Below are 14,307 nucleotides of genomic sequence, written 5' to 3'. Positions count from 1 at the left end.
GGAGTGTACTTGTGTGAAGGAGGGAAAGGACCCATAAAATCAAAACCCCAGCAATCAAAAGGCTCAATGACTAGCAAATAATTCATTGACATCTCATTCCCCCTACTAATATTATCAACTCTCTGGCACTTATCACAGGATAAAACGTAATTTCTAGCATCTTTAAAGAGAGTAGGCCAATAAAACCCTGATTGGAGAACCTTGTGTGCGGTCCTCTCACCAGCATGATGTCCTCCGTAAGGATTGCTATGACATTGTCTCAAGATATCCTTCTGCTCATGCTCCGGTATGCATCTCATCACAATTCCAGCCGCACCTTTTCTAAGAAGATGTGGGTCATCCCAAAAGTAATACCTCAAGTCGTGGAAGAACTTCTGCCGCTGCTGGATCTGGAGGCAAAAACTTTGCAACAATAAAGTTAGCATAATTTGCATACCATGGATCCTAATTAGATTTCAACTGTAAAACAACTAACTGTTCGTTAGGAAAACTATCGTTGACTGGAATGGGATCATATGGTATTTCCTCCATCCTAGAAAGGTTGTCTGCTACAGGGTTGTCTTCTCCTTTCCTATAAACAATCTTCAAATCAAATTCTTGAAGAAGAAGGACCCATCGGATAAGCCTTGGTTTGGCATCCTTGTTTCCATAAGATACTTAAGAGCATCATGGTCAGTATGAATGATGACTTTAGAATCAACAATGTAAGGCATAAACTTATCACAAGCAAACACTACTGCTGAAAAAAAATTCTCAGTAGTAGCGTAATTCTTTTGAGCACTATCAAGGGTTTTGCTAGCATAATGGATAACATTCAATTTATTATCAACCCTTTGTCCTAACACAACTCCCAGAGCAAAATCACTAGCATCACACATGATTTCAAAAGGCAAATTCCAATCAGGTGGGTTGACTATAGGGGCGGTTATCAAGGCTTTCTTAAGAACTTCGAAGTCTTCCTTACAATTTTCATCAAACACAAAAGGAATATCCTTCTAGAGAAGATTAGTGAGGGGTTTCGAAATTTTGGAAAAGTCTTTCATAAATCTGCTATAGAAACCAGCATGACCGAGGAAACTACGAATACGTCTGATGTCTTTTGGATAAGGCAGTCTCTCGATTGCTTCAACCTTTGCCCTGTCCACCTTGATTCCTTTTTCAGAAATGTTGTGGCCAAAAACAATTCCCTCATTGACCATGAAGTGGCACTTCTCCCAGTTGAGTACCAAGTTCGTCTCCTCACATCTCTGCAAAACTTTATTAAGGTTGTGGAGACAATGGTCAAAAGAGGTTCCATAGACGAAGAAATCGTCCAAGAATACCTCCACAATTTCCTCACAAAAAAAATGAAAGATAGCGGACATACACCTTTGAAAAGTAGCAGGAGCATCACCAAAAGGCAGACGTCTATAAGCATAAGTACCAAAGGGCCAAGTAAAAGTGGTCTTCTCTTGATCGACACTGTTAACATGAATTTGAGAGAAGCCAGAGTACCCATCAAGATAGCAAAAGTGAGTGTTTTTGGATAACCTTTCAAGCATTTGGTCGATGAATGACAACAGGTAGTGGTCCTTCCTGGTTGCCTTGTTCAGCTTCCTGTAACCAATACACATCACTACTGGAATCCAGTTCTTTGCCGTCAGCCAGTTCTTTGCCGTCTGCTGGCTGATGGCAAAGAACCTCTTTGCCGTCAGTTGACACCAAGCAGACGACAAAGGGCTGACTGATGGAAAACAGACTATTTGCCATGTGTCGGCCCTTTCCCGTCTGCCAGCGGACGACAAAGAGACCTAGGGCAGACGGCAAACAGGATGGGTGGCTCCCATGCCTGCCGTGTCCGACGAAAGGGAAAATTTGCCATCCGGGGGCCTTTGTCGTCCGCCATGGGGCCCTTTGCCGTTGGGGGCGGGCGGCAAAGGGGGCGACCCTATAACGGTCGTCAAACCCTCCCCTCCCTCACTGTCTCTCTCTCCCACCCACTGTCTCTCTCTCCCCTTAGCTCACTTGCCCCCGCCGCCGCCTCGCCTCGCTCCAGCACCACCGGCGGAGCCCCCTGCCCCCGCCCCCTGCACCGCCCCCGCCCCCTGCACCCGCCCCTGCGCCGCCACCGCCCCCTTCGCCGCCCCCCGCACCGCCCCCGCCGCCTGTGCCCCCTGCGCCGCCGGTACATCATTTTTTTTGTTAAATTATATAGTTATTTTATTAGGTAGAATAAAGTTGATAGAAAAAATAAATAGAAAATAAAAACTTCGAAGAAAATAATAGAAGAAAGTTAGTTTTTTTCTGTTAAATTAGATAGTTAGTTTTTTCTTTTTTTTCTTTTTTTGTTAAATTATATAGTTAGTTTATTAGGTAGAATAAAGTATATAGAAACAAAATAATAGAAAAAATAGATAGAAAAGAAAAAACTTAGAAGAAAAAGAAGAAGAAGAAGAAGAAGAAGAAGAAGAAGAAGAAAGAGGAGAGGAGGAGAAAGAGAAAAGAAAGAAGAAAAAGAAGAGGAGGAGGAGGAGGAGGAGAAAAAAGAATAATAATAATAATAATAATGATAATAATAATAATAATAATAATAATAATAATAATAATAATAATAATAATAATAATAATAATAATAAGGAGAAGAAGAAGAAGAAAAAGAAGAGAGAGGAGAAGAAGAAAGAATAGGAAAAGGAACCCCGACACCGCGGCACTGACCCTCAACCTCCGACCCCTAACGCCCGACGCCACTAACCCTCCACCCTCGATCCCCGACGCCACTGACCCTCGACCCCCGACACCACTGACCATCGACCCCCGACCATCGACCCCCGACCCTCGACCCCCGACGCCACTGACCATCGACCCCCGACCCTCGACCCCTGACCATCGACCCCGGACCATCAACCCCCGACCCTCGACCCCCGGCGCCCGATGCCACTGACCCTTGACCCCCGACCCCCGACACCTGTTCAGCCTCTTGTTGGCCGAAAAGTCCCCAACCCCCGACGCCAGTGAGCCTCGACCCCCGACAACACTGACCCCCGACCACCGACGCAACTAACCCCCGACCCCCGAAGCCACCAACACCCGACACCATCGACCGTGTAAATTCTGAGTTAGGCCACATATTTTCCGATTATGTTAATTATAAAAACATCATATTTGTGTTGATCGTGTGAATTTCAATGTGTAGTTGTTCGACGACCTCCACGTGCGTTGGACGAGGTACGCCCCTGCATTTGTTGGTGAGCACAAATGACTTCTCCTCCTAACCCCTTAATTTGCTTTGTTGTGGTCTTTGTGCCGATGAAACTTGCTAGATATAGGTATCTTCAATCATGAGTATGCGTGACCAGTATGCGTCTCCCGTTCGAAAGGGAGGCATCTATAAATATGCATGTCTTTGCTTATTTATAACCGCCATCCTTTCGAATTGTCCAACGTTATCCATGGACAGCCTGAGTATGTGTAGATTGGGTTCGTTTTCCCGTATGCCGTGCTCCGGATCCGATGCGGAATTTCGTGAGTGCCTCCCTGTTGTTCTCCGGGTACACATCCTCTCTGCTTATTGCCGAGACGTGTATCAGGAGAATAGCGGGGACGTGCTGCCGAAATTATGCGTCGCATCTGGAGCAGAGCATGGGAAAACGAACCCAGTCTACACATACTCGGGTGGGATTAGGACCTATCTTTACCTATTAGCGTGTAGGTTGCATGGACGTAAAACCAACAAACTTGATTAGTGGATGAATATAGATGAAGAATTATATATTTATTTCTTGTGCGCCCATAGGTAGCTAGGCAACATGGGTGATCGTGCTTGGATGTACACTGGTCACCCTAGTCAGAAAGACATGACCAATGAATGGTTAACAAAAACCAGGGGGTTTGTGAGAGCCGCATTTGCAAATGGCCAGCAAAAAACATGGCGCCAGTGTCCCAACTACGACAACTCGAAAAAGCAGAAAGAATTTGAAATGGGTAAACACCTGCAGAAGTGGGTTTTTCCGCCTAATTATACGGTGTGGACTTTTCATGGCGAGTCTGACCAACGTGCCAGAGCTGAGGTGATTTGTCGTCGCACCGACAAGCATGGTACCGGGATCAAAGACATGGTGCAAGACTTTGATGATGCTCGGGTATCGGACGATGAGATGGAGGAATCTGCAAAGGCCTTCTATGAAATGTTGGAGTCTTCAAAACATCCTCTCCACGAGCAGACCGAGCTTAGTAAGCTGGATGCCATCGCGCAAGTAATGGCTCTGAAGGCTCAATTCAACCTAGCCAGAGAATGCTACGACGCGATGATGACGATATTTGGACGCTTTCTACCCAAAGGCCATGTACTGCCTGCAAACATGTACCAGTTAGAGAAAATCCTCCATGTACTTAAGTTGCCCTATGAGAAGGTACATGCCTGTGAGAATGGATGTGCCTTATTTAGGATTGAGTATGCGACCTTGAACTATTGCCCCATTTGCACCTCTTCCACGTATATTGTGCTAGACAAAGGTATGGGTGAGAAGAATCAGACCAAAATCCCCATTAGTGTTCTTCGGTATCTGCCAATCGTACCAAGACTTCAACGCCTTTTCATGGTCGAAGAGACGGCCAGATAGATGACATGGCACCAATTGGGCAAAAGAACCGAACTAGATGCGGATGGGAACAATATGTTGGTACACACTTCAGATGGTTTTGCGTGGAGGCACTTCGATGCATTACATAAGGATAAATCGGAAGATCCGAGGGATCCTAGAGTTTCCATCAGCACGGATGGGTTCAATGTGTATGGTATGACGGCAGCCCAATACAGTTGTTGGACTGTATTTGTCATTCCACTCAATTTGCCACCCGGAGAGATTACGAAAAGAAAGAACATTTTCCTGACATTGATAATTCCAGGGCCCAACTATCCGGGGAAGAATATGAATGTGTACATGCAGCCGCTTAAGGATGAGTTGCAAGAAGCCTGGGATAATGGGATCAAGACCTACGACGCGGCTACCAAAACAAATTTCGAAATGCATGTGTGGTACATGTACTCGACGCATGATTATCCGGCGTTTGCGCTATTCGTTGGCTGTTGTGTGCATGGAAGGTTCCCGTGCACCACATGCAAGGCAGCTCTTCATTTCCGTTGGCTGCAGGCTAGTCGCAAGTTTTCTTGCTTCGACATGCATAGACAATTCCTGGATCCTGACCATAAGTTCAGAAAAGACAAGAAGAATTTCATCAAAGGTAGAGTTGCCAAAAACACTACACCAACTGCGTTGACAGGCAAACAGACCCTTGATTAGTTAAATGCTCTTGAGCCTGATCCTTTGCGTCCAGGATACTTCAAAGGGTATAATACGAAACATGCCTGGACTCACAAGTCATGCTTACGGGATCTGCCTTACTTCAAAGACCTCCTTTGCCCACAAAACATCGACGTGATGCACACTAAAATGAATATTGTGGAGGCCATTGTTGGTACATTCTTAGGCATAGAGGGGAAGTCAATAGATAATCCTAAGTCTAGAATCGACCTGGAGGCTCTATGTGATAGACCGTTGCAAAACTTGCGACAACGGAAAGGAAAGCAAAGCATAGCGAGGCCAAAGGGATGGTTCAATCTTGAAAGGCCAGCTATGAGGGAAATGCTATTGTGGGTGAAAATGCGGTTGATGTTCCCCGATGGCTATGCTGCGAATCTAAAGAGGGGAGCGACTCTTGAGAAATTGAAAATATTTGGTCTCAAGAGTCATGATTGGCACATATGGATTGAGAGGGTAATGCCGGTGATATTGCGTGGCTTTATCCCTGAGGATGAATGGCTAGTACTGGCAGAGCTGAGCTATTTCTTCCGTTCTCTTTGTGCGAAAGAACAATCGCCTGGCGTGCTAGATGAAATGAAATAGTTGGCGGTGGAGTTGATCTGCAAATTAGAAAAGATCTTTCCACCGGGCTTCTTTAATCCAATGTAGCATTTTATTTTGCATCTCCCGACCGAGGCAAGAATGGGGGGGGCGTTCAAAATCGATGGTGCTACTCAACTGAGGTGATGCAGAAGATGCTTCGAGCTAAGTGTAAAAATAACATAGAATTGAAGCATCGATGGCCGAGGCATTCATTACTGAGGAGGCGGCAAACTTCGTGACAGCACACTACGAAGCCAAAAATCATCATTTGCATAACCCGAAGCCTCGGTACAATGATGGCGATCCAAAAAAAGTTCGATCCATCCTCAGCCTATTCAAAGGTAAGCTCGCACCATCCGGTGCTTCGAAAGGGAACTCGTTGGATGTCGAAGAATGGCAGACCATTTCATTGTATATCTTCACCAACCTAACAGAAGTGCGGCCATACATCGAGTAAGTTCTCGGTAAATTATTGTTCCGCAACTTCTAATTCCTTTGAACTACTCTTATTCCTGGATATTTGATATAGTCGATACGTCGCCAAATTATCGGATGGAGCGGTCATCGAAAAGGATACCATCAAAGAGTATGAGCTTCTCGCAAAGCATGCAGGCGACTATCCCGGTTTCATCTCTTGGTTCAAACAAAGGGTAATTAATTACCATTAATGGCCCATTTGATTTCTTGGTCTAATTTGCGGCTAATGCATCCATTCTTTCGTATTAAACTTGTAGGCTGATGCAGAGTCTATGGACGCCGAGTTGAGACAAGTCGCTAATGGTTTTGACTATAAGGTCCGTTCATTTGACAAATACAACATCAACGGGTATCACTTTCGTACCTTTGGCAAAGAGCTATCTATGCCCGACCTAAAGACTACAAATTGTTCTGTCTCTGCTATCGGCGAAGGAGGCACCGAGTATTATGGAAGAGTTGAAGCAATTTATGAACTTCAATTCTATGGTGAAAACCCACCGACCGTCGTAGTCTTCAAATGTTATTGGTTTGAGCCGAGGGAGACTAGAAGGACACATGAACATATAGGACTAGTCGAAATCAACCAAAACACCCACTTAGAGGTTCCCGATGTCTATATTACGACTCAACAGGCGACACAAGTTTTCTATCTACCGTGGGCCTGCCAAACTGATCCAAATCTCAAAGGTTGGGATGTCGTTTATGAAGTGCCACCACATTTTAGACCACCTACCCTCAATGAAGAGGATTACGAACCTCATATTAACCCAGACACATATGAAGGAGAATTCTTCCAAGAAACACGTATGTCCAAGAAACGTTTCAAGAACAACTCTACTTCACCCCAGAACATTGAAGTAGACAGCGACAGTGAATCCGTCTTAACCCCTGAGCCCGAACAGGAAGAGCTGGAAGAAGAAGAGGTTACTGCTGCGGTTGACCTATCACTTCTTGACCGATTACATAATGGTGGCCTTCCACATGTTCTTCCTGATAGTGATGATGATGATGCATTTATTGATGATAGTGATGATCATCATGCATTTATTGACCCCGAAGCATATATAGACGAGCACCATTATTATTAGTTCATGTCAGGTATTCAACTATTACTATATATAAATTTTGAGTTCATGTTAGGTATTCAATTTTTATTAGTCATGTTGGTATTTATGACGATGATACACATAAATTATATACATTTTATTACTCATGTTGGTATTTATGTTGTACTAATTTCATTTACTCTTTGTCATGACAGGTGTTGAAAGATGGTGGGAAAGGGTCGAAAGCACTCCGCGGCTCCTTCGTCGGCAGGTGGTGGGACGGGTACTAACATTCCTGCCCTGCCTCTTTGGAGAGCGTTGCTCTCTACTCTTCATGGAGCGCCCCCCATAAGAGGAGGTCGACCCCCCGCGAAGCCGAGAGGTACTAAAGGTACACGTTGTATTCATGTTGGTATTTATGTTGTACTCATGTTGTATGCATGTTGGTATTTGTTTAAATTTTATTACTCATGTTGGTATTTATGTTGAACTAAAGGTACACGTGGCCGCGGGAGAGGTAGGGCGGTGGCTACCACGCCTTGTGAGGTGGAGGCTACACGGTCTCCGCCACCACCCCAAGATGATTCACCTGAGCACAGGACTTCTAGGGTGGATTCGTCTGAGGTGGAGGCTACACGGGCTCCGGTTCACGAGCCTCGGGTCGACGAGCCTTCGACCCACGAGACTGGTGTCCCAGAGGCTTCGTTCCAGGCGACTCCGGAGCAAAGCAGGGATGAGGGTACGTCCCCAGAGACCCAGTGGGATACCTGGGATGAGCCAAGTGGCTACCGTCTACCAGCGTGGTAGTTCGGGGCTCCCGCTCGTGTAGGCGACCCGCGAGCAGAGGTGGTCGATTAAGCCAAATGGGGACAAGTAAGTTAATTTACTCTTATTTAACCTTTTGCCTTCACATTTTCTGAAATATCTAATGTTTTGGCTTTAACTTGTCATACTGCAGGGGTTGGATTGTTGCCAAGGGTGTCCGCAAGCCCAACAGCGTCCTTCGTGTGCTTTGCCGTCAAAACTTCCCAGGGTTTGTTACGTTGCTCGGTCGGGAGCGAGACGTAGGAATGACCTGGGAGCACTACTTGGGTGCCCCGGCCCCGCCAGAGGTGGAGATCGACGGTGTTTTCTGCCACACGAGGACCAACATGGTGATCCGACAGTTCTGGGTAATTTCTCCTTCACACAATTATAAATCAGCCATAGCCAGTTATTGTACTAACCAGTGTTTTCTCGTTTGCAGACCTACTACAAGTGTGAGGAGGGATACGACGAGGACGCGACAAAGGTTATCGAAACCGAATGTCACCGCCTACTTCAAAACTTTTGGCATGAGGCTCGGGTGCAGGTTGTTCGAGACTACTATGCCTTGCGGCGTATTAGGAAGGACATGGCAAAGTGTCGTGATTCTAAGATGGAGAAGGAGCATTACATGAAGGTAATTACATATTATTAAGGCTTTGTAGTTAGTTTCCTTGATTTGGTTCTTACGCACTCAAATTTCTCTTTATTAACTTAGGTGCCCCCGAGATGGTGTGTGGATAAGATGGATTGTTGGGAGGCCTTGGTGGATCAGTGGTGCTCTGAAATGTGGGAGGCCAGCCACAACAACGCCAAGGAGAGGCGTGGCAAAATGGTTGGTGTGCCACACCATCAAGGGAGCGTGAACTTTATCCAGTTTGGCGAGAACTGGGTATGTGGTTTGCTTCATGCCTCATGCAATTCATTTTTAATGCTATCTTGCGCCCTTTACTAATACCATTTTCCTCTCTCTCTCTTTTAGTCTCGTCACAATAAGACGGAGGTGCCACAGATGTATGACCTGTATGCGATGGCCCATACTGCCTCGTACAAGAGGGTCAAGGCATTATCTGAGTCTGAACTCGAGCATCCGGAAAACTTCACCAACATCTCCTCCCACCACAAGCTCGTGAAGTACAGAGATCACGGGAAGGCGAGGACTTTAACCCGAGCGAGGGGCCTATTGATCCAGACCTGGTGATGATACTGGCAACGGGAGGCCCCATGGCTCGATCGCCATTGGAGACGGCCTTATACGTTGTCCTAGCACTCTCCGACAGATAAAGGCACGCCAAACAAGCTCCTGTCCTGAGATAACACCTCGTCCACGGCTAGTCGAGCTCGCCATCGAGGTTAGTTTAATGGACTCAACTATCTTTCCGCATTATGTTGTGCATTGGAACCAATATGATTACAATGCGAACAATGAGTTGTGTTGCAGGCTGCAATTCTGAAAGAGAGAGAGGCAATGCAGGCGGTTTTGGCAGAGAAGGATAAGGAGATGAGGGAGCTAGAGGAGAGGACTACTGCATTGGTGGAGGCGGAGAGGGCATGGAATGATGCGTCTAACAGGGTCATATACGAGCTCTTCGTGGTAAGTTTCTTCTTTATATTATTTCAAATCTTGCATTTTATTGTCTGTTTCATTAATAACTAAAAAATTTGACTTGTCGAAACCAAATGTACACTCTATGTGCGAGAAGACCGGCCAAGTCCCTCCGGCGGTGCCAGTCATTAACATGGCGGGGACAATGAGTTTCATTTCAGTGCAGTGATCTTAAGAGTGTCCTCATGCTAACGACACATTGCAAACGATGTTTGGTGCAGAATATCTCCAGAAACGCATCGCTCGACCCTTCTAGAGTGGATTCTTCTCCAGGGCAGCCTTCTCTACGTGAAGCAAGCCAGCGCCATCGTGCTTCATCGCCGTGATGATGATAATGGTATGTTATTTCTAGTGTTTTGCTAAACAGCCGCATAATGGTCCAATATGGATTAATAAGCATAGTTAGCTCCAAAATGAGAAATTATCCCAAGTTAGCTCCAAAATGACATATAGTTACTTGGCTTCCACCTAAATGACATAATTAGCTTAGTTAGCTCCAAAATGACCTATTTACTAAAAAATTACCTATAGTTAGCTAAGTTCTCTCCTAAATGACATAATAAGGCTTACGTAGCTCCAAGATGACATATTCCCCCTAACTTCGGTATTAAATGGCCTATAATTAGCTTAGATAGATCCAAAATTGCTAAATAAGCATAGTTAGCTCCGGAATGACCTATTTTACCCAAGTTAGCTCCGAAATGACCTACAGTTAGCTAGGCTTCCACCTAAATGACATAATTAGCTTAGTTAGCTCCAAAATGGTATATTTAATAAAAATGACATATATTTAGCTAATTATCCTCCAAAATGACATAATTAGCTCCAAAAAAGCATAATTAGCTAATTTAGCCCGAAGAAGGGGACAAGAGGAGAAGAAAGAGGAAAAATGAAAAGAAGGAAGAAGAAGAAGAAGAGAAGGAGAAGAGAAGAAGAAGGAGAAGGGGAAGGAGGAAGAAGAAGGAGAAGAAGGAGAAGGAGGAGAGAAGCTCCTTCTCCTTCTTCTCCTCCTTCTCCTCCTTCTTCTTGTCCTTCTTATTTTCTTCTTCTTCTCCTCTTCCTTCTCCTTCTCCTCCTCCTTCTCCTCCTCCTCCTTCTTCTTCTTTTACTTCTCCTTCTTCTTCTCTTCTTGCTTCTTCTCTTTCTCTTCTTCTACGTAGCTTAGACTCATCCAACAAATACTAAATTGGCTAATTATCCTACAAAATGACATGATTAGCTTACTTAGGTGAAAACATCATAAGAACATTGGTTAGCTCATTAAAATGACCAATTTAGCTCAAAAATGAAATAATAAGCTCAAAATGGCATAAGAACCTTGGTTAGCTCATGAATATTATATACTTAGCTTGGCTTCCACCTAAATGATATAATTAGCCAATTTAGCTCATATATGGCTTAATAAGCATAGTTAGCTCCAAAATAACATATTTAACCCAAGTTAGCTCCAAAACGACATATAGTTAGCCTGGCTTCCACCTAAATGACACAATTAGCTTAGTTAGCTCCAAAATGACATATTTAAAAAAATGACCTATACTTAGCTAAGTTCTCTCCTAAATGACATAATAAGGCTAACTTAGCTCCAAGATGACCTATTCCCCCTAACTTAGGTATTAAATGGCCTATTATTAGCTTAGCTAGATCCAAAATGGCTTAATAAGCATAGTTTGCTCCGGAATGACATATTTTACCCAAGTTAGCTCCGAAATGACTTATAGTTAGCTAGGCTTCCACCTAAATGACATAATTAGCTTAGATAGGTCCAAAATGGTCTATTTAATAAAACATGACCTATATTTACCTAATTATCCTCAAAATGACATAATTAGCTCCAAAAAGGCATAATTAGCTAATTTAGCCCGAAGAAGGGACAAGAGGAGAAGAAAGAGGAAAATTTAAAAGAAGGAAGAAGAAGAAGAAGAAAAGAGGAAGAGAAGAAGAAGGAGAAGGAGAAGGAGGAAGAAGAAGGAGAAGAAGGATAAGGAGGAGAGAAGCTCGTTCTCCTTCTTCTCCTTCTTCTTGTCCTTCTTCTTTTCTTCTTCTTCTCCTCTTCCTTCTCCTTCTCCTCCTCCTCCTCCTTCTTCTTCTTCTTCTTCTTCTTCTTCTCCTTCTTCTTCTCTTCTCCCTTCTTCTCTTCTTGCTTCTTATCTTTCTTCTTCTATGTAGGTTATTTTCCCCAACAAAGACATAATTAGCTAATTATCCTCCAAAATGACACAATTAGCATAGTTAGGTAAAAACTTCATAAGAACCTTGGTTAGCTCATTAAAATGACTAACTTAGCTCCAAAATGACATAATAAGGTCAAAATGGATTAATAATCATAGTTGGCTACAAAATGACATATTTTATCCAAGTTAGCTCTAGAATGACCTATACTTAGCTAAGTTCTCTCCTAGATGACATAATAAGGCTATGTAGCTCCAAGATGACCTATTCCACCTAACTTAGCTATTAAATGGCCTATACTTAGCTAATTTCTCTCTGAAATAACCTATATATACTTTTTCATCTAGTATTCTTCTTCTAACTTTCTTATTTGTCATTTTGCAGATTACATTCACTTCACGGGAAGCTTGGATTATATTGATGGAATGCTTGAATATGATTTCTTGTACCATGGCTTCACGGAAGATTGTATTGAAACTATTGTAGTATATGGATATATAGAAACTTTGTATGCATGGATGAAACTGGTGTAATATATGGTTTGGTACGGATGCAACTTGCATAATATGTATGTACTATGGATGAAGTTATTTTAATTTTGGTTATGAGTAGGAAATAAAATACATATATATCCTGATTATTGTGAAAATTGCTGGATATAATAGGAAATAAAATAAAAAGGGGCTGTTTTCAGCCTTTGCCATCTGCCCCCTCATGGCAAAGGGGTGAGGGCAGACGGCAAAGAGGGGGGAGAGAGGGGCTGGGTCCCCCCTTTGCCGTCAGTCACCTCATGGCAAAGGGGTGGGGGCATACGACAAAGAGGGGAGAGAGAGAGGGGTTGGGTCCCCCCTTTGCCGTCAGCCCCCTCATGGCAAAGGGGGGTAGACGGCAAAGAGGGGAGAGAGAGGGGCTGGGTCCCTCCTTTGCCGTCATCCCCCTCATGGAAAGGGGGGGGGGCAGACGGCAAAGAGGGGAGAGAGAGGGGCTGGGTCCCCCCTTTGCCGTCAGTCCCCTCATGGCAAAGGGGTGGGGGGTAGACGGCAGAGAGGGGAGAGAGAGAGGGTCTGGTTCCCGCCTTTGTCGTCAACCCCCTCATGGCAAAGGGGGGGTAGACGGCAAAGAGGGGGGAGAGAGAGGGGTTGGGTCCCCCCTTTGCCGTCAACCCCCTCATGGCAAAGGGGGGCAGACGACAAAGAGGGGAGGCCTGCCGTTAACACTTAACGGGACCGTTTGTGGATCTGTCGTCCCATTTAGTTTGCCGGCTGCCCCCTCATGGCAAAGATTCTTTGTCGTATGCCTTACAAAAGCTGACGGCAAAGAACCTCTTCACCGGATTTTTTTTGCCGTCTATTTTGCCGTCTGCTGACGGACGGCAAATCCTTTGCCGTCCGTGGTTCCCCCCTTTGCCGTCACCCATGGCAGTTAGCAAATTCTCAGATTCCTGTAGTGCATTCTATATCCAATAATAATTCTTTGAGCTATTAGTTCATTCTTATCATTAGGAACCACAATCGTACCTCCTATCTTGGAAACACAATGTACTGGACTTGCCCACTTACTATCAGCTATAGGGTAGATAATACCTATGCCTAGACGCTTGAGGATTTCGGTCCTCGCAACATCCTTCATCTTTGAGTTTAACCGTCGTTGATGATCAACAACCGGTTTAGCATCAGGCTCAAGATTGATAGTATGCTGAAAATAGATGGACTAATCCCCTTAAGATCATCAAGGGTATAACCAATAGCGCCTCGGTGTTACGAAGGACTTCCAGTAATCGCTCTTCTTCATATCCTGTAAGGTTAGAATAGATAATAACAAGATAGACTTTCTTCTCATATAAATAAGCATAATTAAGCGTACTAGGAAGAGGTTTAACATCAAACACCAGGTCTTCTTTTGGTTTCGATAAAATTCCCAAAGGCTCAACCGGAAGGTTGTGCTTCAGAATAGCAGGTTGTCTCAAGAATATGTCATCTAGCTCATTCCTTTCCTGCATATGCATATCATTCTCGTGGTTTTCCATAAATTACGGCAAAGGATCTTTAGGAGGAATAGCAATAGAAGCAACATCTTCAATAATTTTATCATTACTAGGTAGATCAGTACCACGAGTTTGCTTCGAGAATTTAGAAAAGTTAAATTCATATGGCTCACCATTGAATTCAACAGATACTTTTCCTTTCCTGCAATCTATAATAGCTCCACAAGTTTTGAGAAAATGCCTACCAAAGATAATAGGGCAAAAACTATCTTGTACTGAACCAAGTACTAGAAAGTCGGTAGGATATTTTACCTTTCCACATAGAACTTCAACATC

The sequence above is a fragment of the Hordeum vulgare genome, chromosome 4H (genome assembly GCF_904849725.1).
Source record: "Hordeum vulgare subsp. vulgare chromosome 4H, MorexV3_pseudomolecules_assembly, whole genome shotgun sequence".
NCBI classification, from domain to species: domain Eukaryota; kingdom Viridiplantae; phylum Streptophyta; class Magnoliopsida; order Poales; family Poaceae; genus Hordeum; species Hordeum vulgare.
Note: the sequence above shows the minus strand (reverse complement) of the source record.